We start from the raw sequence: 23,947 nt of genomic DNA on the forward strand, positions 1-23,947 counted from the left end.
ATTTAATGATTAGAAGATAATTCCATTACTACCTCAGGACTGAAAGAAACGTTTAAAAGTACATCTTTACAGTTATTATGTACAATAAATTTATTCCCCAAAGTATTGAAGTAATTTATGTTATCATTCTATACCATTCTTCTTTAATTGTTGTTCAAGTATAGTTTTCTGTTTTTTACTTCCCCAAAGTATTGAAATAATTTATGTTATCACTCTATACCATTCTTTTTTAAATTGTTGTTCAAGTATACTTTTCTGTTTTTTACTCTCATCCCAGCTGAACTCCCCAACAATGGATTAGGGTCCCCTTTTCTCCACAGCCTCTCCAACATTTGTTGTTTGTTGCTTTCTTTATGATGGCCATTCTGACTGGTGTAAAGTGGTATATCATTGTGGTTTTAATTTGCATCCTCCTTTTTCTTGAGGTTTAAAAATGTAAAGTTTATTCTTTTTTTTAAATTCAATTCTTGTTCAAGTACAGTTTTCTGTCTTATATTCCCAGCGCAGCACTGCCCCCATGCTCCGCACCTCCCTCCTATTTCCACCCCCCACCTTAGTTATTGCCCATGTGTCCTTTATACTTGTTCATGTGAATCCTTCCCTTTTTTCCCTGTGATTCTCTCTACTCTCCCCTCTAGTCCCTGTCAGCCTGTTCTCTATTTCAGTGTCTTTGGTAATATTTTCCTTGCTTGTTTGTTTTGTTGTTTAGATTCCTATTAAAGGTGAGATCATATGGTACTTGTCTTTCACCGCTTGGTTTATTTCACTCAGCATAATGCTTTCCAACTCCATCCATGATGTTGCAAAAGGATAGGAGCTCCTTCTTTCTTTCTGCTGAATAAAATTCCACTGTGCAAATGTACCATGTTTTTTTTAATCCAGTCATTTACTGATGGGCACCTAGGTTGCTTCCAACTCTTGACTATTGTAAATTGTGCTGCTATAAACATTGGGGTGCATAGGTTCTTTTGAATTTGGTGTTTCAGGGTTCTTAGGATATACTCCTAACAGTGGAATTGCTGGGTCAAAAGGCATGTTCATTTTCAGTTTTCGTAGAAAATTTCATACTGTTTTCCCTAGTGGTTGTACCAGTCTGCAATCTCACTAACAGTGGACCAGAGTCCCCTTTTCCCCACACCCTCTCCAACATGTGTTTATTGCTTTGTTTATGATAGACATTCTCACCGGTGTAAAGTGGTATCTCACTGTGGTTTTAATTTGCATCTCTCTGATAGTAGGCAATATTGAGCATCTCTTCATGTATCCTTGGATCCTCTGTATGTTCTCCTTGGAGAAGTGTCAGTTCAAATCCTTTGCCCATTTTTTAATTGGGTTAGTTGTCTTCTTAGAGTGAAGTCGTGTGAGTTCTTTGTATATTTTGGAGATTAAACCTTTGTCTGAGGTATCATTGGCAAATATGTTTTCCCAAACAGTTGCTTCTCTTTTAATCTTGATACTGTTTTCCTTAGCCATGCAGAAGCTTTTAATTTTGATGAGATCCCATTTGTTTGTTTCCTTTATGTCCCTTGCTCTAGGGGACATATCAGTAAAAATATTGCTGCGTGGAATGTCTGATATTTTCCTGCCAGTGTTCTCCTCTAGGACTTTAATGGTTTCACAGCTTATATTTAAGTCTTTTATCTACCTTGAATTTATTTTGGTGTATGGTGTAGGTTGGTGCTCGAGTTTCATTTTTTTGCACATAGCTGTCCAATTCTCCCAACACCATTTGTTGAAGAGGCTATATTTACCCCATTTTATGTTACTGCCCCCTTTGTTGAATGTTAATTGACTATAGAGAGTTGGGATTATTTCTGGGCTCTCTGTTCTGTTCCATTGGTCTATGTGCCTGTTTTTATGCCAGTACCAGGCTGCTTTGATTACAGTCAAAGCACGTCAAGGCCTTGTAATACAGTTTGATATCAGGTATTGTGATCCCTCCTACTTTGTTCTTTCTCAAAATTGTAGCTGCTGTTTTGGGTCACTTATGGTTCCATATAAATTTTTGAAGTGTTTGTTCTATGTCCGTGGAGTATGTCATTGGTACCTTAATAGGTATTGCATCGAATCTGTAAATTGCTTTGGGCAGTATGGACATTTTGATGATGTTACTTCCTCCAATCCATGAACATGTTATATGTTTCCATTTATTTGTGTCTTCCTTGATTTCTTTCTTCAGTTTTGTGTAGTCTTCTGCATACAGGTCTTTTACCTCTTTAATTAGATTTATTTCCAGATATTTTATTTTTGTTTTTGCTATATTGAATGGGATTTTTTCTTGATTTCTTCTTCTGCCGATTCATTGTTAGTATTCAAAAATGCCTTTGATTTCTGGATATTGACTTTGTATCCCACTGTTTTGCCAAATTCATTTATTGGTTTGAGCAGTTTTTTTGTAAAGACTATAGGATTTTCCATGTATACTATCATGTCATCTGCAAACAATGCCAGTTTTGTTTCCTCGTTTCCAATTTGGATGCCTTTCATTTCCTTTCCTCATCTGATCACTGTGGCCAAAATTTCCAATACTATATTGAATAGAAGTGGTGAAAGTGGACAACCTTGTCTTCTTCCCGATCTTAGTGGAAAAGATTTTAGTTTTTGCCCATTGAGTATGATATTCGGTGTAGGTCTCTCATACATGGCCTTTATTATATTGAGGAATGCTCCCTCTATTTCCACTTTGCTGATTACCTTTATCATAAATGGGTGTTATACCTTATCAAAAGTTTTTCCGCATCTATTTATATGATCATGTGGTTTTTGTCATTGCTTCTCTTTATGTGATGTATTACATTTAATCATTTGCCGATACTGAACCTTCCTTGCATCGCTGGGATGAATCCCACTTGGTCATGTTGTATGATCTTTTTGATGTATTGCTGGGCGCGATTTGCCAATATTTTGTTTAGTATTTTAGGCTCTTTGTTCATTAGCGATATTGGCCTGAAGTTTTCTTTCTTTGTTGTGTCTCTGTCTGGTTTTGGAATTAGGATGATGCTGGCTTCATAAAAAGAGTTGGAGAGTTTTCCCTCATTTTGAATTTTTTGGAATAATCTGTGAAGAAAAGGGGTTAGCTCTTCCTTGAAAGCTTTGCAGAATTCTCCTGTAAAACCATCTTGTACAGGGCTTTGTGTAATGGGAGTTTTTTGATCACTTCTTCAATTTCATCTGCTGTTATTGGTCTGTTCAGCTTTTCTGCTTCTTTTTCATTGAGTTTTGGAAAATTATATTTTTCTAGAAATTTGTCTATTTCACCTAGGTTTTCAAATTTCTTTTCATACATTTCTTCATAGTAATTTCTTATAATCCCTTCTATTTCTGTGGTATCAGTTGTAATCTCTCCTCTTTCATTTCTGATTTTATTTATTTGGGTCCTCTCTCTTCTTTTGTTGATGAACCTACTTAAAGACTTGCCTATTTTGTTTATCTTTTCAAAAGACCAACTCCTGGATTCATTGATCCTTAGAATTGTGCTTTTAGTCTCTATATCATTTAGTTCTGCTCTGATCTTGGTTATTTCCTTCCTTCTACTTGCTCTGGGCTGTCTTTGTTGTTGTTCTTCAAGTTCTTGCATCATAGGATTAAATTGTTTGTCTGAAATGTTTCTATCTTCTTTATGTATTGTATTGCTATGAACTTCCCTCTCACGACTGCCTTCACTATGTCCCATAAGTTTTGGTTTGTTGTGAGCTCATTTTCATTTGTTTCCAGAAACTTATTGATTTCTTCCCTAATTTTTTTCTTGACTCATTCATTGTTTAATAGCATACCATTCAGTCTCCATGATTTTGGGTGTTCTGGGTTTTGGGATTGGTTTCCAGATTCAGTCCCTCATGGTCCGAGAAAATGGTTGGTATGATTTCCATTTTCTTGAATATTCTGAGGTTCGTTTTGTGTTCTATCTTGTGGTCTATCTTTGAAAATGTTCCATGTGCATTTGAAAACAATGTGCATTTAGCTTCTTTGAGATGAAGGGCTCTATATTTATCCGTTAAATCCATTTTTTCTAGGGTGTTGTTTAATGACGCTATATCTTTGTTGATGTTTTGTTTGGAATATGTGTGCATTTTTTGACATTGGGGTGTTAAAATCCTCTACTATAATTTCATTGCTGTCAATATCTTTCTTTAAGTCCTGACAATTTTCTTTATATATTTGGGTTCTTTTATGATGGGTGCATATATATTTATGATGTTAATGTCCTCTTGGTGGATTCTTTTCTTGAGTATTATGAAGTGAACTTCTGCGTCTGTTTTTATGGCCCTTTTTTGAAGTCTATTTTGTCTCACTTGAGAATTGCTACCCCAGGTCTTTTTTCTTGTTTGTTTGCTTGAAAAATTTGATTCCAGCATTTCACTTTTATTTAGTCTGTGATGGTCTTTTTTCCTTAGGTGTGTCTCTTGCAGGCAGCATATGTGTGGACCATGCTTTGTTATCCATTCAACTATTCTATGTCTTTTGATTGGAGCATTTAGTTCATTTATATTTAAGGTTAATCTTGATAGGTACTTATTCATTGGCATTTTTGTGCCTGTGTTTCTGTCTGTCTCTCTTTTTTCCTTCCTTTCCTTAAAGCAGTTCTTTTAGTATTTCTTGCAAAGTTGGTTTGGTGGAGGCATGTTCTTTGAGACTTCTTTTGTCTTGGAAACTCTTTATTTGGCCTTCTGTCTTGATTGAGAGCCTTGCTGGGTAAAGTAGCCTTGGTTGTAGGCCTCTGGTTCTCATTACTTGAAATATTTCTTGCCATTCTCTTCTTTCTTGGAGTGTTTCCATTGAGGAGTCACTAGCTAGTTTTATTGGGGCTCCCTTGTATGTTACTTCCTTTTTCTCTTTTGCTGCCTGTAAGGTTCTCTCTTTGTCTTGGAATTTTGCCATTTTAATGATGATATATCTTGAAGTGGGCCTCTTTGACGTCCTCTTGATTGGGACTCTCTGTGATCCCTGGATTCATGTGACTTTTTCTCTCATCAAATTAGGAAAATTTTCCATCATTACTCTTTCAGATAGGCTTTCTGTTTCTTGTTCTTCTTCTTCTCCATCTGGTATTCCTGTTATTCAGACATTATTCCGTTTCATATTGTCTTGCATTTCTCTTAATCCCTCTTCATTCTTTTTGAGCCTCTTTTCCTTTTCTTGTTCTTTCTGGGAGTTTCTTTTTACTTTGTCATCCAACTCACTGATCTGATCTTCGGCTTCATCAATCCTGCTTTTCATTCTTTCTACTGTGTTCTTCAGTGCAGAAATTGTATTCTTCATTTCCTTTTGGCCCTTCCTGATAGTTTCTATTTCTTTTTCATGTTGGTATAGTTTGTGGTGAGTTCATTGTACCTCCCCTGTAATTTCTGGTAGCTCGTTGTAAGCTCTTTGAATTTCCTGACAACCAGTACTTTGAATTCAATATCTCATAGTTGACTTGCCTCTATTTCATCTAACATTCTTTCTGAGACTTCCACCTTTTCTTTCATTTGGCAATTGTTTCTTTGTCTGCCCATTGTTTTTGAGACTCTTCTTGTTGGCCTCAGCTTCTTAAATTGATCCGTTCTGACTCCCTGGGTTTATGGTGTGAACTTCTGTGGTAGAATACCTATGAAATTCAGTGGTACAGCTTCTGCAGGTATCTTGATGTTCTCCGCTTCCACCTACTCCTTTTTTTTTGTGTTTGTGATCAGTTGGAGGGGCAGGAAAAATGGTTTATGAGAGTAGAAGAGTATTTTATGTTATTTACAGTCCCAGGCGATAGAGAAGAGATAGAAAATCTTTAGGCTATATATAGTGTTAACAGTAATCTTCAACCCAACTTTGCACTTTTAAGAAAGGATAGACCAAAGAGAAGTCTCTTGTTGGGGAGGGAAGGCTTGTGAATTGGATCTAGAAAGCAGTGAGGTTTTGGGCGGTCAGATTTTGAGGTAAGGTGAGAGTAAAGAATAGTAAATAGGTATAGTGTGTGAGAAAATGGAATTAATCACTACAGTAATAGAATTCAGGAACCTGTGAAGTGGACTAAGATCCAGGAGATGAGTTGTGAACTATTTACAATTGTATAGAACAGCTATCATTTATAATAATATTAGAGGAACAATCATATGACAGACTCTATGTGATCTATCTGAATAGGGTGTATAGAGCTTTGGGTAGTGTGCCAAAGGAAATAAGTGGTGTGAAGTATAGAAAATTAGCAATACAGTGTGGAGGAAAGAACAGGGGAAACCTGTCAAATAATACAATATAACCAGCCAAGACTAAGAAGCCTATACAGAAAGAGGAGGAATACAAAGATACTGTTAAAATATAAAAGAAGTGAGAATAATGAAAAATAATACAACTATGCAGCAACTTGTGGCTTCTCTGCTATAGCAAAAGGAAATTTGTCTCTTTGTCTCTATTGTTGAGATGACCCCTCTTTGGGTTTCACTTTCGCAGTTCCCAGTTGTTTGTGTCTCTTGTGGGTAAAAGAAAACAAAAAAACAAACAAACACAAAAACAAAAAAAAAGGGCCGGAGAAGGGAGGAAAAGTGGTAAGTTTAGGAAGAAAGGAAGAAGAACTAAAACAGAAAAAAGAAAGGAGTGGAACGAAGTATTGGAAAATAAAGCAATAATAAAATTAAAAATATATAAGATTACCAAAAAAAATTACTAAAAAATCTACTCTTCCCTTGTTGGTTTCAAACTGTCCAGACCAGTTTTTCTGGTTGCAAGAGGACGTCTCTGTTGGCTGGGGTGCAGGCGTGCACAGGCACGTGCGTGAGCCAGGCTACCAGACTGGCATGCGGGCGCCGCCATACCCGACAGGGTACCTGTGTCCCACAGTATCTGGCATGGTCCTTCCCAGTCTTGTGGTGGGACTCAAGTGCTTTTGCCACTCTTCTGGATGGCTGTCAGGCTGGGTGGGTAGCAAGGCAAGCTGCTGTCCTAGAAGAACACCCCAGTCCTTTCCAATAAAAAATTCTCCACAAAGCTTACCTCTCAGCCCAGCCCAATCCCCAGCCAGATTCTGACGACAATGCTCCTCTCAATTCTCCTAGGCTGGGGGCTGGTGGGCTGGTGACCACAGAGTTTGCATTTGAACATGGCCCTTTGTCCTTGTTACCCTCTCTGTAAACTTAAGCAGACAGGTCTTTGCTCGGTGTTGCCCAGCCTTGCTTAAACAGAGAGGGAGGGAGCCAGCTTTCCCCCAAGGACTCTGCAGCAGGCCTAAGGCTCCCAAAGTGTCTGCTGTAGACCCACCAGGCACCGGGCTTCTGAAGAGTCCTCTGTGGCAAACACCCCCAGTGCTGGTCACAGACTTCAAAGCCTCTGGACCCCAACCCCACCTGATTTTCATAAATGCTGGGGAACTGTTGGTTGATTGTGCTGTTCCTCAGTAGATCTGCCAGGATTTTCTCCCAGGGGTATGGGAACTGGAATTGCTCTGTCCTACTCCATTGCTCTCTTCCTTCCCCTCAGCAATTTTGAATATACACTCTTGTAGCCTCTTAGTGGGCTGCTCATGCATTTCAGTCTTAGAGACATACCCAAAGATCAGTTAGTTTGCGAGAAATTCTTGTTATTCATACAAAGCTGATTACTTTGCAGGCCTTATTTCCTGTTATGGTAATACATGGAACAAGAGCCTGAGATCTTTTCTCTTATCCTAAAGTTACCCTCTGTGCCAGAAGATTAAGTGAAGGGTAAGTAAAAATAGTTTACAGCTGAGAATAACAGCTTGACTTGTTTCAATTTCTAATTTTAAATAAATGTCAGAGAATTTCTAATTTTAGAGAAATACCCATGGCAATGTAAGATATCCCAACACAGTGTTTGTAGAGTAACTGTTTTCCTTTAAAAGAGGTACAGAGAATCCTCTCCAGCCCTATTTTGAAGCAGGTTAGAATGGAAAAAGTTGTGTCTTCAAGAATAGAAAGGTGATTATGTGAGATTTATGTTTTGAAATTTTCAATTACACTTTACATAAAATATTATTTTGTATTTGTTTCAGGTGTACAGCATAGGTGTCGGACAATAATGAACACTTTAAAAACATTTCCCTCTATATTTCCAGTATCCACCTAACACTATACATAGTTATTACAATATTATTGACTGTATTTCCTATGCTATAATTTACATACCCATAATAATTTTATAACTACCAATTTGTACTTTTTAATCCCTTCACCTTTTTCATCTGGTTACTCTGGAACACATCGGTCTCTTTTATGTATCTGAGTCTGTTTCAGTTGTGTTTGTTCATTTATTCTGTTCTGTAGATCCTATATATAAGTGAATTCCCATGGTATTTTTCTTTCTCTGTTTGATACTTCACTTAGTTAGCATAACACCTGCATCTAGGCTGTCACAAATGATTTCATTCTTTTTTATGCCTGATTAGTATTCCATCATATATATGTACCACTTCTTCCTTATCCAATTGTTTATGAATGGGCACTGGGATTGATTCTATACCTTAACTCTTGTAAATAACACTGCAATGAACATAAGGGTGCATATATTCTTTCAAATTAGTGTTTTGGGTATCATTGGATACACACAGATAAGTAGAATCACTGGGTCATAAAGCAGTTCCATTTTTAAATTTTGAGGAAAGCTCACACCGTTTTCCAAGTAGCTTCACCAATATGCATTCCCATTGTATCAAAGTTTCCTTTTCTGCACATCCTTGTCAACATTTGTTGTTTATTGATTTGATAATCCACCTTCCTGACAAGTGAGAGGTGATATCCCAGTGTGGATTAGTAATGTTGAACATCTTTTCTTATGTCTATAAGTCATCTCTTTGTTCTATTTGAAGCAGCATCCATTCTTATCCTTTGCCTATTATTTTAACTAGGCTATTTGTTTTCTTGGTGTTAAGTTTTCTGAGTTCTTTATAAACTTTGAGTATTAACATCTTATAAGATGCATCATTGGTGAATATCTTCACAAATTTAGTAGGTTCTTTTTTAGTTTTGTTGATGGTTTCTTTTATTGTGCAAAATTCTTTTTAGCTTTTTAGCTTGATGTAGTCTCATTTATTTATTTTTTCTTTTGCTTCCCATACCCAAACAGACATATCAGAAAATATTACCATTGGAAATGTTAGAGTTTTGCTGCCTATGCTTGTGTTGTCTTAAGGTCTCAAATGTAAGATACCATAAAAAGGATTTTTATGGTATCAAGTCTTACATTTAAGACCTTAAGCCTTTTTGAGTTTGTTCTTATATATGGTGCAAGAAAATCTTCTAGTTTCATTTTTTGCATGTATCTGTCCAATTTATTCAACAACAGTTCTTAAATAGACTCTCTTTACCCCATTATATGTTCTTGCCTCCTTTGCCAAACATTAATTGACCAAATGTGGGTCTGTTTCTGGGCTCTGTATTCAGTTCCATTGATCTATGTGTCTGCTTTTATGCCAGTACCATGCTGGTTTGATTTCTATAGCCTTATATTATTGTTTGATACCAGGTAACATTATGCCTCGAACTTTCTTTATTTTTTTTCAAGATTGTAGAGCTATTCCTTTTGTGGCTACTCATAAATTTTTGTATTATTTGTTCTATAGTTGTGAAAAACACCATTGGTATTTTGACAGGACTTGAGTTGAATCTGTACATTTCTTTGGGTAGTATGGACATTTTAATAAAGTTAATTTTTTCTCTTGATAATTATGAAATATAATTCCATTTATTTCAATCTTCTTCAATTTCTTCTATCACTGTCATAGAAATTTTGAGAATAAATAATTTCCTCCTTTGGTTAAACGTATTTATTTTATTTTTGATGCAATTGTAAATGGGATTGTTTTCTTATTTTCCCTTTCTGATGATACTTTGTTATCATTGTATAAAAATGCAACTGATTTCTGAATATTTATGTGGTATCCTGCTATGTAACTGAATTACTTATTAATTTCTAGTTGTTTATTGCTGAAATACTTAGGGTTCTTTACATATCATGTCGTCAGCATATAATGACAGCTTTAATTTTTTCCTTTACAATTTTGGTGCCTGTTGTTTTTACTTCTTGTCTGATTGCTGTGTCTAGGACATCCAGTATTATACTGAAAAAGAACGATGAAAGCATACATCCCTATCTTGTTCCTAATCTTAAGACATTAAATTTTTTTTTCCTTTAAGTATGATGCTCATTGTAGGTTTACCATCTATGGTCATCATTATATTGAGGTATGTTTCCCCTATTTCTACTTCATTAAGAGTTTTTATCATAAGTGGGTGCTGGATGTTTTCAAATGATTTTTCTACATTCATTGATATAGATATATGATATTTATCATTCAATTTTTTAGGTTAATTCATTTTAAAATATTGTACCTACCTTGAATCACAGGAATGCATTTCAATTGGTCACAATATATTCTCTTCTAAATGTATTGCTGAATTTGGTTTATTAATATTTTGTTTAGGATTTTGGCTTCTATATTCATCAGAGGTATTGGGTTATAATTCTTTTTTGTAGTGTTTTTATCTGGTTTTGGAATTAGGATAATGCTGATCTTGTAAGTGAGCTTGGACATCTTTCCTCCTTTGTATATTTTAAAATAGTTTGAGATGGATATATGTTATTTCTTCTTTGAATATTTGGTAAAATTCTCCTGTGAACCCATCTGTTTCAGGAATTTTGTTTGTTAAAGTAGTTTTTTTATGACTGATTTGATTTCATTGGTTGTAAATAGCCTGTTCGGGTTTTTTATTTCTTCTAAATTCAGTTTTGGATGATCATATGTTTTAAAACTTATCCATTTCTTCCATATTGTCCAATTGGTTAGGATACAGTTGTATAATTCTTTGTATGCTTTTTGTCTCAGTTGTTAATTCTCTTTCATTTCTGATTTTATTTATTTAGGACCTCTCTTTTTATTTATGAATTTGGTCAAAGATTTATCAATCTTATTGATCTTTTCAAAAAACCAGATTTGGGTTTCATTGGTTTAAATAAAATTTGTGTCTATTTCATTTCTTTTGCTCTGCTTTTTAATATTTTCTAGTTTTTATTCACTTTGGGTATTCATTGTTGTTATTTTTCTCAGTTCCTTTCGGTGAAAGGTTAGATGGTTTCTTTGAAATTCTTCTTGTTTCCTGAGGTAGGCCATTATTGTTATGAATTTCCCTTTTGGAACTACTTTCATGGTGTTCCATAAATTTTTGGATTTTGTGTTTTTATTGTCATTTGTTTCAAGGAATTTTTTCTCCCCTGATTTTATTGTTAACCCATTCATTGTTTAGTAACATGTTATCTAGCTTCCTTGTATTTGTGTCTTTTAACTTTTATTTTATAATAACTGATTTCTAGTTTTGTATTATTGATATGAGAAGATGCTTAATATAAATACATTTTTTAAAATTTATTGAGATTTGTTTTGTAGCCTAACTTGTTGTCTAATGTAGATAATATTCCATGTGCCTTTGAAAAGAATGTATATTCTGCTGCTTTGGGGTGAAATGCTATGAAAATAGCAATTAAATCCATCTGCTCTAATATGTCATTTAAGGTTGCTGTTTTCTTGTTCATGTTTTGCCTTTGAAATCTTTGTAATGATGCTAATGTATATTAAAATATCATACTATGACTGTAATACTGTTGATCTTCAACTTTATGTCCATTAAGATTTGCTTTATATATTTAGGTCCTCCTATGATGGGTACATGAACATTTTCAAGGGTTATATCATCCTGATTGATTGATCTGTATGATATTATGTAATGCCATTCTTTGTCATTTATTATAGCCTTTGTTTTAAAGTTGATTTTTGTCTTATATAAATATTGCTACACCAGATTTTCTTTGTTTCCATTTGCATGACATTTTTTTCATGTATTTACTTTCAGTCTGTATGTGGCTTTTGGTCTGATATTTGTTCCTGGCGGACAGCATGTATACGGGTCTTGTTTTTTTCTTCATTCTGCTACCCTATGCATTTTGATTGGCACATTTAATTCATTAAATTTAAGGTAATTATTGATGTTAAGTATTTGTTGCAATTTTATCCTGTAAAATTACTTTTCTCTTTTTTATTCAAATTATTTTTTAAGGGGGGAGTGTTAAGATGGCCACAGAGTAGCATGGAGGGAACCCAGCTGCCGTGCATCTGGTAGAAAATCCGGGCAGATCTACTGAAGAACAGCTTAATCAACCAACAATTCCCCAACATTTATGAAAATAAGAGATCAGAGAGTGTGACAGAGGAAACAAACAGGACTCCAGAAGGCAAGTGAGGACAAAAGCGGCCGGGCGCCTGTGGCTTCCTAGGCCAGCGACCTCCGGCGGAGCGTGACTGCGGACAAGAATCAGCAGGCAATCGGGGTGGCACCATCAGTGGAAAACAGAAGCCCCGTCTGAATCAAGGGCCAGGGCGCCTGTGACAGAGGGAACTCCAGAGGCCCGGCACCCGGTGGGCCAGCAACAGACCCCATGGGAGAAAACTGACTCCCCCCTCCCCGTCTAAGCAGGCAGGTGAATACCGAGCAGAGACATGTGGGATTAAGTTAAGGTAAAGGGTGGCAACTGCGGTCTCGTGGTCGCAAGCCCGCCAGCCCACCAGCGCACCAGCCTGGGAGATTTAAGAAGGACACTGTCCTTGCCGGTCTTTTGGGATTGGGCTGGGCTGAGAGGCAGACTTTGTGGAGAAGTCTCTATTGGAAAGTGAACTGAGGTGCTTCACGACAGCAGCTTGCCCCACGGCCCAACCATTCACCAGCCATCCAGGGGAGGGGTGGGAACACCTGGGTCCCACCACGGACTGAGAAGGAAACAGGCAGCCTCCCAGGGGTGTGGGTGCCCACATCCCAATCAGGTGCCCTGCTCGCGCGCGCCTGCATACCTGCCCTCAGAGATGCAGCAACCAGAAAAACGGGTTTGGACAGTTTGAAACTGACAAAGGAAGGGTGCTTTTTTGTTTTGTTTTGCTTTTGTTTTTGTTTTTGTTTAAATGTGAGTGTGTGGGTGGGAAGGTTTCCCCTCCCCCCTCTTTTCCTCTCTCAACTTCTTTTGTAAATAATCTTATATCTTCTAAACTGTATTATTGCTCTATCTTTCAATACTCTGTCCTTCATTTCTTTTCCTTTTTGTCCAGTTTTAGTCCTTCGGTTCTTCCCAAATTTTCCGCTTATTCCTCTTTTCTCCTGAATTTGTGTGTGTGTGTGTGTGTGTGTGTGTGTGTGTGTGTGTGTTTTGGATTGTTTGTTTGTGTTGCTTAGTTTTCTTTTAGGTGTATTATTATTATTTTTGCATTATTCTTCCTTCTTTTTTTTCTATTTTAAGAATATCTCTGTATCCCTCCTCTTTCTGTACAGGTTTCTTAGTCCTCGCTGGCTATATTGTACTACCTGACAGGGTCCCACTGCTCTTTCCTCCACAGTGTATTGCTAATTTTCTATGATTCACTTGCTTTCCTTTGCCATACTACCAAAGCTCTATAACCCCCATTTAGACAGATCATATAGAGTCTATCACGTGAGTGTTGCTCTAATATTATTGTAAATAAGAGCTGTTCTATACAACAGTAATAGTTCATAACACATCTCTCAGACATTAGATCACTTTACAGGTGCCTGAATTCTATTACTCTATTTACTCAAATGCCACACCCATTTACTAACCTGTACTCTCACCTTACCTCAAATCTGACCACCCGCAACCACACTGCTTTCTAGGTACAATTAACAACCCCCCCTTCCCAACAAGAGACTTAACTTTTGTCCATCCTTTCCTAAAACTGGCAAGCTGGGTCGAAGAACACGGTAAAATCTATACGTAGGCTAAAGATTGTCTATTCCTTATTGGCTGACTGTGTCTATAAATAACATAAAATAATCTTCAGCTATCATAAACCATTTTGCCTCCCCCTTCAACTAATCACCCACGCACAATAAAGAAAGGAGTAGGTGGAAGCAGAGAACACCAAGATACTTCCAGGAGATTGCAACACTGAATTTCACAGGTATCTTACCACAGAAGTTCTCACCATAAACCCAGGGAATGAGAACAGATCAATTTAAGAAACTTAGGCCAACAAGAAGAGTATCACAAACAATGGGAAGACAAAGAAACAATCCCCAATGAAAAGAAAAGGAGGAAATCTCAGAAAAAATGTTAGATGAAATAGACGTGAGTCAACTATCAGATATGGAATTCAAAACAATGGTTATCAGGAAATTCAAAGAGCTTAGAGGGAGCTACCAGAAACTACAGGGGAGCTACAATGAACCCTCTGCAAACTATACCAACATGAAAAAGGAAATAGAAACCATCAGTAAAGGCCAAGAGGAAATGAAGAATACAATTTCTGAACTGAAGAACACAGTAGAAGGTATGAAGAATAGAATCAATATGGCGGAAAATTGCATAAGTGAGATTGAAGACAGGATAGAAAGAATCTCCCAGACAGACCAAATAATAGAAAAGAGAATCAGAAAATATGAGGAGAATTTAAGAGAAATGCAAGACAACATGAAACGTAATTAATATCCGTATAATAGGAATGCCAGAAGGAGAGGAAGAGGAACAAGGGATAGAAAACCTACCTGAAAGAGTAGTAACAGAAAATTTTCCTAAGTTGAGGAGAGATAAAGTCACACGGATACAGGAATCACAGAGAGTGCCAGACAGGTGGAACCCAAAGAGGCCTACTGCAAGACACATCATCATCAAAATGGCAAAACTCCAAGACAAGGAGAAAATCCTAAAGGCAGCAAGGGAGAAAAAGGAAGTAACATACAAGGGGATCCCAATAAGGTTGGCTACTGACTTCTCAATGGAAATGTTGCAAGCAAGAAGAGAATGGCAAGAAATATTCCAAGTAATGAGAAACAGAGGCCTACAACCAAGGCTACTATACACAGCAAGGCTCTCAATCAAGATAGAAGGCCAAATAAAGAGCTTCCAAGACAAAAAAGTCTAAAAGAATACGCCTCCACCAAACCAGGTCTACAAGAATTACTAAAAGGGCTGCTTTAAGGAAAGGAAGGAAAAGAGGGAGACGGAGAGGAACACAGGTACATAAACGGCAATGAATAAGTAACTTTCAATAATAACCTTAAATGTAAATGGATTAAATGCACCAATCAAAAGACACAGAATAGCTGAATGGATTAGAAAGCAAGACACACACATATGCTGCCTACAAGAGACCCATCTCAGGTTAAAAGACCATCAGAGCCTACAAGTGAAAGGATGGAAACAAATGTTTCAAGAAAATGGACAAGAAAAAAAAGCCGGGGTAACAATACTCATATCAGACAAAATAGACTTCAAAAACAGGGCCATAAAGAGAGACCCAGAAGGTCACTTCATAATACTCAAGGGAAGAATCCACCAAGAAGACATCAAAATCATAAATACATATGCACCCAACTCAGGAGCACCCAAATATATAAAGAAAATCCTAGAGGACTTCAAGAAAGATATTGACAGCAACATAATTATAGTAGGGGATTTTAACACCCCACTGTGAAAAATGGACAGATCTTCCAAAAGAATATCAACAAAGATATTGCAGCATTAAATGACACTCTAGATGAAGTTGACCTAATTGATATATATAGAGCCTTTCATCCCAAAGAAGGTAAATACACATTCTTTTCAAATGCACATGGAACATTTTCAAAGATAGACCACATCATAGGACACAAAACGAGACTCAACAAATTTAGAAAATATAAATGATACCAAGTATTTTCTCTAATCCCAAGGGACTGAAATTGGAAACTAACCCCAGAGGAAAAAAAAAAAAAAAACACCCAAAATCATGGAGACTGAATGGTATGCTATTAAACAACAAATGGGTCAAGATAGAAATCAGGGAAGAAATAAAAAAAGTTTCTGGAAACAAATGAAAATGAACTCACAACAACCCAAAATTTATGGGACACAGTGAAGGCAGTCCTGAGAGGGACGTTCATAGCAATACAGGCTTACCTAAAGAAAATAGAAACATTTCAAACAAACAACATAACCCAACACCTCCAAGAACTCGAGGAACAACAACAAATACAGCCCAGAGGAAGTAGAAGGAATGAAATAACCAAGATCTGAGCAGAATTAAATGACATAAAGACTAAAGCACAATTCTAAGGATCAATGAATCCAGGAGTTGGTTCTTTGAAAAGATAAACAAAATAGATAAACCTATAAGTAGGCTCATCAAGAAAAAAAGAGAGGACTAAAATAAACACAATCAGATATGTAAGAGGAGAGATTAAAACTGATACCACAGAAATAGAAGGGATTGTAAGGAATTACTATGCAGAACTGTATGCCAAAAAAATTGAAAACCTCGGTGAAATGGACAAATTTCTAGAAAAATATAATCTTCCAAAACTCAATGAAAAAGAAGCAGAAAACCTGAACAGGCCAATAACAGCAGATGAAATTGAAGAAGTAATAAAAAAACTCCTGTCACACAAAAGCCCTGGACATGATGGTTTCACAGGAGAATTCTACAAAGCTTTTAATGAAGAACTAACCCCTTTTCTTCACAGACTATTCCAAAAAGTCCAAAAGGAGGGAAAACTCCCAAAGTCTTTTTATGAAGCCAGCATCATCCTAATTCCAAAACCAGACAGAGATACAATAAAGAAAGAAAACTTCAGGCCAATATCGCTGATGAACATAGACGCTAAAATCCTCAATAAAATATTGGGAAATAGCATCCAACAATACATCAAAAAGATCATACACCTCGACCAAGTGAGATTCATCCCAGGGATGCAAGGATGGTTCAATATTTGTAAATCAGTTACTGTAATACACCACATAAACAAAAGCAATCACAAAACCAACATGATCATATAAATAGACACAGGAAAAGCTTTTGATAAGGTACAACACCCACTTATGATAAAGGTACTCAGCAAAGTGGGAATAGAGGGAGCATTCCTCAATATAATAAAGGCCATATATGAAAAACCTACAGCCAATATCATACTCAAGGGGCAAAACTAAAAGCTTTTCCACTAAGATCAGGAACAAGACAAGGTTGCCCACTTTCACCACTTCTATTCAATATAGTATTGAAAGTTCTATCCACAGTAATCAGACAAGAAAAGGAAATAAAAGGCATCCAAATCTGAAAGGAGGAAACAAAACTGGCATTTTTTGCAGATGGCATGATAGTGTACATGGAAAAGCCTATAGCCTCTACCAAAAAACTGCTCAAACTAATAGATGAATTTGGCAAAACAGCAGGATACAAAGTCAATATCCAGAAATCAAAGGCATTTTTGTATACCAACAATGAAGCAGCAGAAGCAGAAATCAAGAAAAAATCCCATTGGATATAGCAAAAACAAGAGTCAAATATCTGGGAATAAACCTAACCAAGGAGGTTAAATACCTGTATACAGAAAACTACACAACACTGAAGAAAGAAATCAAGGAAGACACAAACAAACGGAAACATATACCGTGCTCATGGATTGGAAGAATTAACATCATCAAAATGTCCATACTATCCAAAGCAATTTACAGATTCAATGCAAAACCTATTAAAGTGTCAATGGCATATTCCGTAGACATAGAACAAACACGTCAAAAATTTATATGGAACCAGAAAAGACCCTGAATAGCAGCCACAATTTTGAGAAAGAAGAACAAAGTATGATGGATCACAATACCTGATATCAAACTGTATTACAAGGCCACTGTAATCAAAACAGCCTGGTACGGGCTCAAAAACAGGCACATAGACCAATGGAATAGAACAGAGAGCCCAGAAATAAACCCAAATCTCTATAGTCAATTAATATTCGAGAAAGGGGGCAATAACATAAAATGGGGTAAAGATAGCCTCTTCAACAAATGGTGTTGGGAGAACTGGACAGCTATGTGCAAAAGAATGAAACTCGAGCACCAACTTACACCATACACCAAAATAAATTCAAGGTGGATGAAAGACTTAAATATAAGCCGTAAAATAATTAAAGCCCTAGAGGAAAGTATTGGCGGGAAAATCTCAGATATTCCACGCAGCAAGATTTTTACTGATACATCCCCCAGAGCAAGGGACATAAAGGAAACAATAAACAAATGGGATCTCATCAAAATTAAAAGCTTCTGCATGGCTAAGTTAAACAGTATCAAGATAAAAAGAGAAGCAACTGTTTGGGAAAACATGTTCGCCAATGACATCTCAGACAAAGGTTTAATCTCCAAGATATACGAAGAACTCACACGACTCCACTCAAAGAAGATGAGCAACCCAGTTAAAAAATGGGCAGAGGACTTCAACAGACACCTTTCCAAGGAGGACATACAGAGGATCCAGAGACACATGAAAAGATGCTCCATATCAGTAGCTATCAGAGAGATGCAAATCAAAACCACAGTGAGATACCACTTAACACCAGTCAGAATGGCTACCATAAACAAAGAAACAAACAACAAGTGTTGGAGAGGTTGTAGGGAAAATGGGACCCTAGTTCACTGTTGGTGGGATTGCAGACTGATACAACCACTGTGGAAAACAGTATGGAATTTTCTACCAAAACTAAAAATGGACATGCTTTTTGACCCAACAATTCCACTCTTGGGAGTGGAACCCTGAAGCACCAATCCAAAAGAACCTATGCACCCCAACGTTCATAGCAGCACAATTTACGAAAGCCAAGAGTTGGAAGCAACCTAGATGCCCATTGGTCAATGACTGGATCAAAAAACTATGGTACATTTACACAGTGTAATTCTATGCTACAGAAAGGAATAAGGAGCTTCCACCCTTTGCAACATCATGGATGGAACTGGAAATCATTATGCTGAGTGAAATAAGCCAGGCGGTGAAAGACAAATACCATATGACATCACCTTTAACAGGATTCTAAACAGCAAAACAAACAAGCAAGCAAAATTTAACCAAAGACACTAATACAGAAGGTGTTGACAGGGTCCAGAGGGGAGAGAATTTCAGGGGAAAAGGCGAAGGACTCACATGAACAATTATTAAGGACCCATGGGCAATAACTAAGGTAGGGGCCAGAGATGGGAGGGAATTGGGGAACACTGGTGGGGGGCAGGGCTGGGAATACAAGAAAAAAAAAAACTGTACTTGAACAACAGTTAAATAAAAAATTTAAAAAAAAATTATTTTTTTAAAAAGTTGTCCTGGCTGCTGTGCCTCAATGGATTGAGCACCACCTGTGAACCAAAAGATCTCCTGTTTGATTCCTAGTCAGGGCATATGACTGAGTTGCTGGCCCAGTCCCCAGCAGGGGGTGCTTAAGAGGCAACCACATATTCATATTTCTTTCTCTTTCTCCTCACTTCCTCTCTCTAAAATAAATGAATAAAATCTTTTAAAAAGTTACTCTAATATTTGTCATGATGCTGGTTGGTGGTAATAACTTTCATTACCTATATTTATGTGTTGGAAGCTTTATTTTTACTTCAATTTTAAATGGAAACTCTGCTGTATAGAGAAGTCTTGGTTGTACATACTTGCTTTGCATCACTTTGCATATTTTACGCCAGTTTCTTCTGGCCTGAAATATTTCTGTTGAGAAATCAACTGACTATCTTTTGGAAGCTGCTTTATATGTAACTACTGTCTTTTTCTTGATGTTTTAAAGATTTTTTTAACCTTTGCCATTTTTATTATGATATAACTCAGTGTGGGCCTCTTTGATTTTGTTTTGTTTGTCACTCTTTGCTTCCTGGTCTTGTGTGTCATTTTCCTTCCCCAGGTCAGGAAAAATGTCAGTCATTATTTTTCACCCCCTTTCTTAATCCCTTGCTCTCTCTTTTCTCCTTCTTGTACCCCTATTATGAGAATGTTTTTACACTTTATANAAATCAACTGACTATCTTTTGGAAGCTGCTTTATATGTAACTACTGTCTTTTTCTTGATGTTTTAAAGATTTTTTTAACCTTTGCCATTTTTATTATGATATAACTCAGTGTGGGCCTCTTTGAGTTTGTTTTGTTTGTCACTCTTTGCTTCCTGGTCTTGTGTGTCATTTTCCTTCCCCAGGTCAGGAAAAATGTCAGTCATTATTTTTCACCCCTTTTCTTAATCCCTTGCTCTCTCTTTTCTCCTTCTTGTACCCCTATTATGAGAATGTTGTTACACTTTATAATGTATCTCAGGTTATTTAAATTTTCCTGTTAATTAAAAAAATTATTCCTCTGGTAGGGAGTTTTCTATGACATTGTTTTCTAAATCGCTGATTGAATCCTCTGCTTCATGTAATCTGCTGTTGATTCCTTCTAGTGCATTCTTGATTTCAGATATTCTATTCTTTATTTCTGAGTGTGGTTTTTATAATTTTGTTGCTGGTGGAAATAGGGTTCTTTCATGGAGTCACAAGAAAATATTTCTGTGTATCCATGCATGGGAGAATGAGGTATATTGGTGAGATATATTGGGGTAGAAATAAAAGACTGCTCCAGATTTCCAGCATCTCATTTTCAACTGTCTCACCATGAAAAAAGTATAACCTTGTCTTCAGCATGCTTAGAAGAAGGGCCAAGGTTTAGAATTTCTGTGCTATTGGTTCAGTACATGCCAAAGCTTAGTCCTATTCAGTTTCTGCCCCATCTGGCTAGCCTAGTTTCTGTTTCTGGCTATGCTTAGTCTGCTGCTGTGCTTCCATACCTAGACCTACTTTTGGGCCCATATAGCTGCCAGGTCCTGTGTGGTGACTAGGGAGAGAGAACTCTTGATCAAACAAACACCTGAACAAACGAGTGAACATGTATTACCAGGAAAGAGGCTTTTGTTAAGCTTTGACTATATTACCTTGGGCTTTCAAACTGACCAATCTCCCTTCTAGTCCTTAATGGGTTTACATTAGGACCTCCCACTAACAAATCGATTTTTTTTCATTGTAGTTGTCATTGTTGTTCAAGTACACTTGTCTCCATTTCCCCCATCACTGTCCCTCATTTCACACACCCTCATTTTCCACCCTTGATTCTACCACCTTTTATTTTGTCCATGTGTCTTTTATACATGTTCCTTGACAACCTTTCCCCTTCTTTCCCCATTGGTTACTGGTGACTGTCTTTCCCCTCTGGTTACAGTCAGTTTGTTCTTTATTGTTTTGTCTCTGGTTGTATTTTACTTGCTTGTTTGTTTTATTGATTAGGTTCCACTTGTAGGTGAGATCACATGGTATTTGTTTTTCACCACCTGGTTTATTCCACTTAGCATAATGCTCTCCAGTTCCATCCATGCTGTCACAAAGGGTAGGAGCTCCTTCTTTCTTTCTGCTTCATAGTATTCCATTGTGTAATTGTACCACAGTTTTTTGATCCACTCATTTACTGATGGGCACTTAGGTTGCTACCAGCATTTGGCTTTGGTAAATTGTGCTTCTATGAACATTGGGGTGCATAGGTTCCTTTGAATTGATAATTCAGGATTCTTAGAAGATAGCCCCAGCAATGGGATTGCTGGATTGAAAGCAAGTTTCATCTTTAGTGTTTGAGAAAATTTAATACTGTGTTCTGTAGTGGCTGCACGTCTGCATTCCCATTAACAGTGTATTAGGGTTCTCTTTTCTCCACAACCTTGCCAGCACTTGTTGTTTATTGATTTGTCAATGATGGTCCTTCTGACCAGTGTGAAGTGGTATCTCATTGTGGTTTTAAGAAATCCATTTATTAGATATTTTGGGGTTCTGTGTCCCTTATTCAATCTGACACTTTTCCAAAGTCAAGATACTTTCCCTTATGGTCACCATCTTAGTTCCTACTATGCATGCCTTAAAGTAGAATGACTTCCTCCTGCACCATGTTGGCTTCCACTGCACATGTTCCAGCAGATAAATTTTCCTGCTTTCCCTCCCTGTAATCACCCTATCAGGCCAGATGAGATTAAGTCTCTTACTTGAAGGATGTGGTGGTCCCCTGGAGAGCCTTTGAATGATTGTCCTAGTGAATCAGGCTCATTGTTTGATTCCATTTGTTCCCTTTATTTATTAAAACTAACTAGCTATCTACTAAAGCAGCTAGTTTCTGTGTCTTTTTTTAATGCTCTATCTTTGTTGATGTTTCTTCTATGAAACTTAAGCATTCTTATAATCATTGTTTTGAATTTGGTATCTAGTTGATTGCTTGCCTCCATTTCATTTTGGGGGGTATTTCTCCTATTCTTTTATTTGGGGTGTATTTCTTTGTCTCCCCATTTTGGCTGCCTCTCTGTATCTGTTTAGATGTACTAGGTAGTTGTACTATGTATCCCCATTTTAGTAGGATGTATTTATTGTAACAGGCGTCCTGTGGGACTCAGTAGTACAGTTTCTAATTTCCTGAGTTAGGTGGTCCAGGAATGTCTTTTGTGTGGGTTAGATGAGAACTCCTGCTGTGGAGTAGACTTGATTGCTGTTGGCCCATCCATGGGTAGGGTTTCATCTCACACTGGATGTCTAGGAGGATTAACTCTGACCATGGTGTATGAACTGCTGTGTGGTGGCTGATCCTACAAAGCTAAATTTCCACCAGCAGGCTCTGGTGCCTGCCATTATCTCCCTTTGGCTGTGTTGTTTTTGAAGGTAATTTGGTAACTCTCTGATACAGTCTGAAGTCAGCCCCCCAGGTATGTTTCTTCTGGGATTTTTTGGGAAAGACTTCAGTACATGTCAATGTCAGATGCTCCTATCACCCTAGGCAAAGTCATGGATTGGTCTTGGCAAGATCTAGACCAGTCATCAAGCCAAAACTGATTAAGATTTGTCTTTGTGGAGGGAGGCCTTGGCCCAGGAATGGTAGCATCAGTTTGAGCATGTTGTGGGAAATAGACCTCCTGGAGTGCCTTCCAAGAAAGTTTGCGCTGTGGATCTAGGCTGGCTGTAGTCAGCAGTCAGCAGACTCTTCTGCAGGGTATGAGTTTGGCAGGGTGGGCCAAAGGGAGTTTGGATGTTGGAACTAATGCATCTCCCCAGGTAGATGTAGCATTGAGGAGGGTGCTCATTCCAAGAGAGATGGCATTTATGGTTGGTATAGGAGAGGGTGGCTGTACCTATATCCCCCTCCTCAAAAACATACAACTCAATCTTTTGTTTCAGTTTTCTCTGAGCCACTTCCTATTAACAGATCTCAGAGTGGCTGCCTGCAAACAAGATTTTGTGTGCTGTCCTTTAAGAGGCACCTGGGTTTCTTGCAGACTCCTGTTTCTTACTGGTGCAGGGAAGGCTTGCTGATATGTACAGCCAGGTGTTACAAGGGATCCTCTTCTTATCACTAGTTTCTGGGTTGTGGAGTCAGTGTGGATTGAGTGCTGTTCTTTCCCAGTGGGAACTTTTGAAGCTGAGATATATGTTCCAAGTCTCAACTGCTGCATGTGGGTGTAAGATAAGCCCTTTCCAGATCTTTGTCCTTCCTATCAGTCTCAGTGTGGCCTCTTCTGTAAATCCTTGGAATCCTTGGAATCCTTGGAATCCTTCTGAGATTTCTGTTCAGCTAGTCTTCAGTTTGTTTTTCAGTTTCATTACTTTGTATCTTTGTTGTAATTCCACTTTTGGTTCTTGGTGGAGGTGAGTGTAACTTCCACCTACTCTGATACCCTCTTGGATCTTTCGGTATCACAGTTTGAGTCCCTTCTTTGTTTCTCTCTTTCCTCCTGAAGGAGTGGAATACCTTCCACTCAGAGGTATAACAACAGAGATTCATAAAATTGAGAGGTGCTTCTGGAAAGTATAAGAAAGACAGCTTTTGACATGATGTGAGAAGCTAGGAAACATAATTTTCTGTATCAGCCTATGCTTAAAAACAAAGAAACAAACAAAAAAACTGTGCTGTGGAAACCTAGTGATGGACAGAGTGGGTGGAAGTTTCCAAATCCAGGACCCTTTAGCAATCGGCACAGACTGTGTTCTAGAGGGTTTTGGAATTGTCTGTAAAAACATTAATGGAGAAATATTTTGTGATCTAAGAAAGGAGACTATTTTGTGATCTAAGAAAGGAGACACAGCCTCCCCCCCTCCCAAAGAATGTTTGTGCTGCTAAAGGGGACTC

The sequence above is a fragment of the Sturnira hondurensis genome, unplaced genomic scaffold (genome assembly GCF_014824575.4).
Source record: "Sturnira hondurensis isolate 20B ecotype Veracruz unplaced genomic scaffold, ASM1482457v3 Scaffold0025379, whole genome shotgun sequence".
Classification (NCBI taxonomy): Eukaryota; Metazoa; Chordata; class Mammalia; order Chiroptera; family Phyllostomidae; genus Sturnira; species Sturnira hondurensis.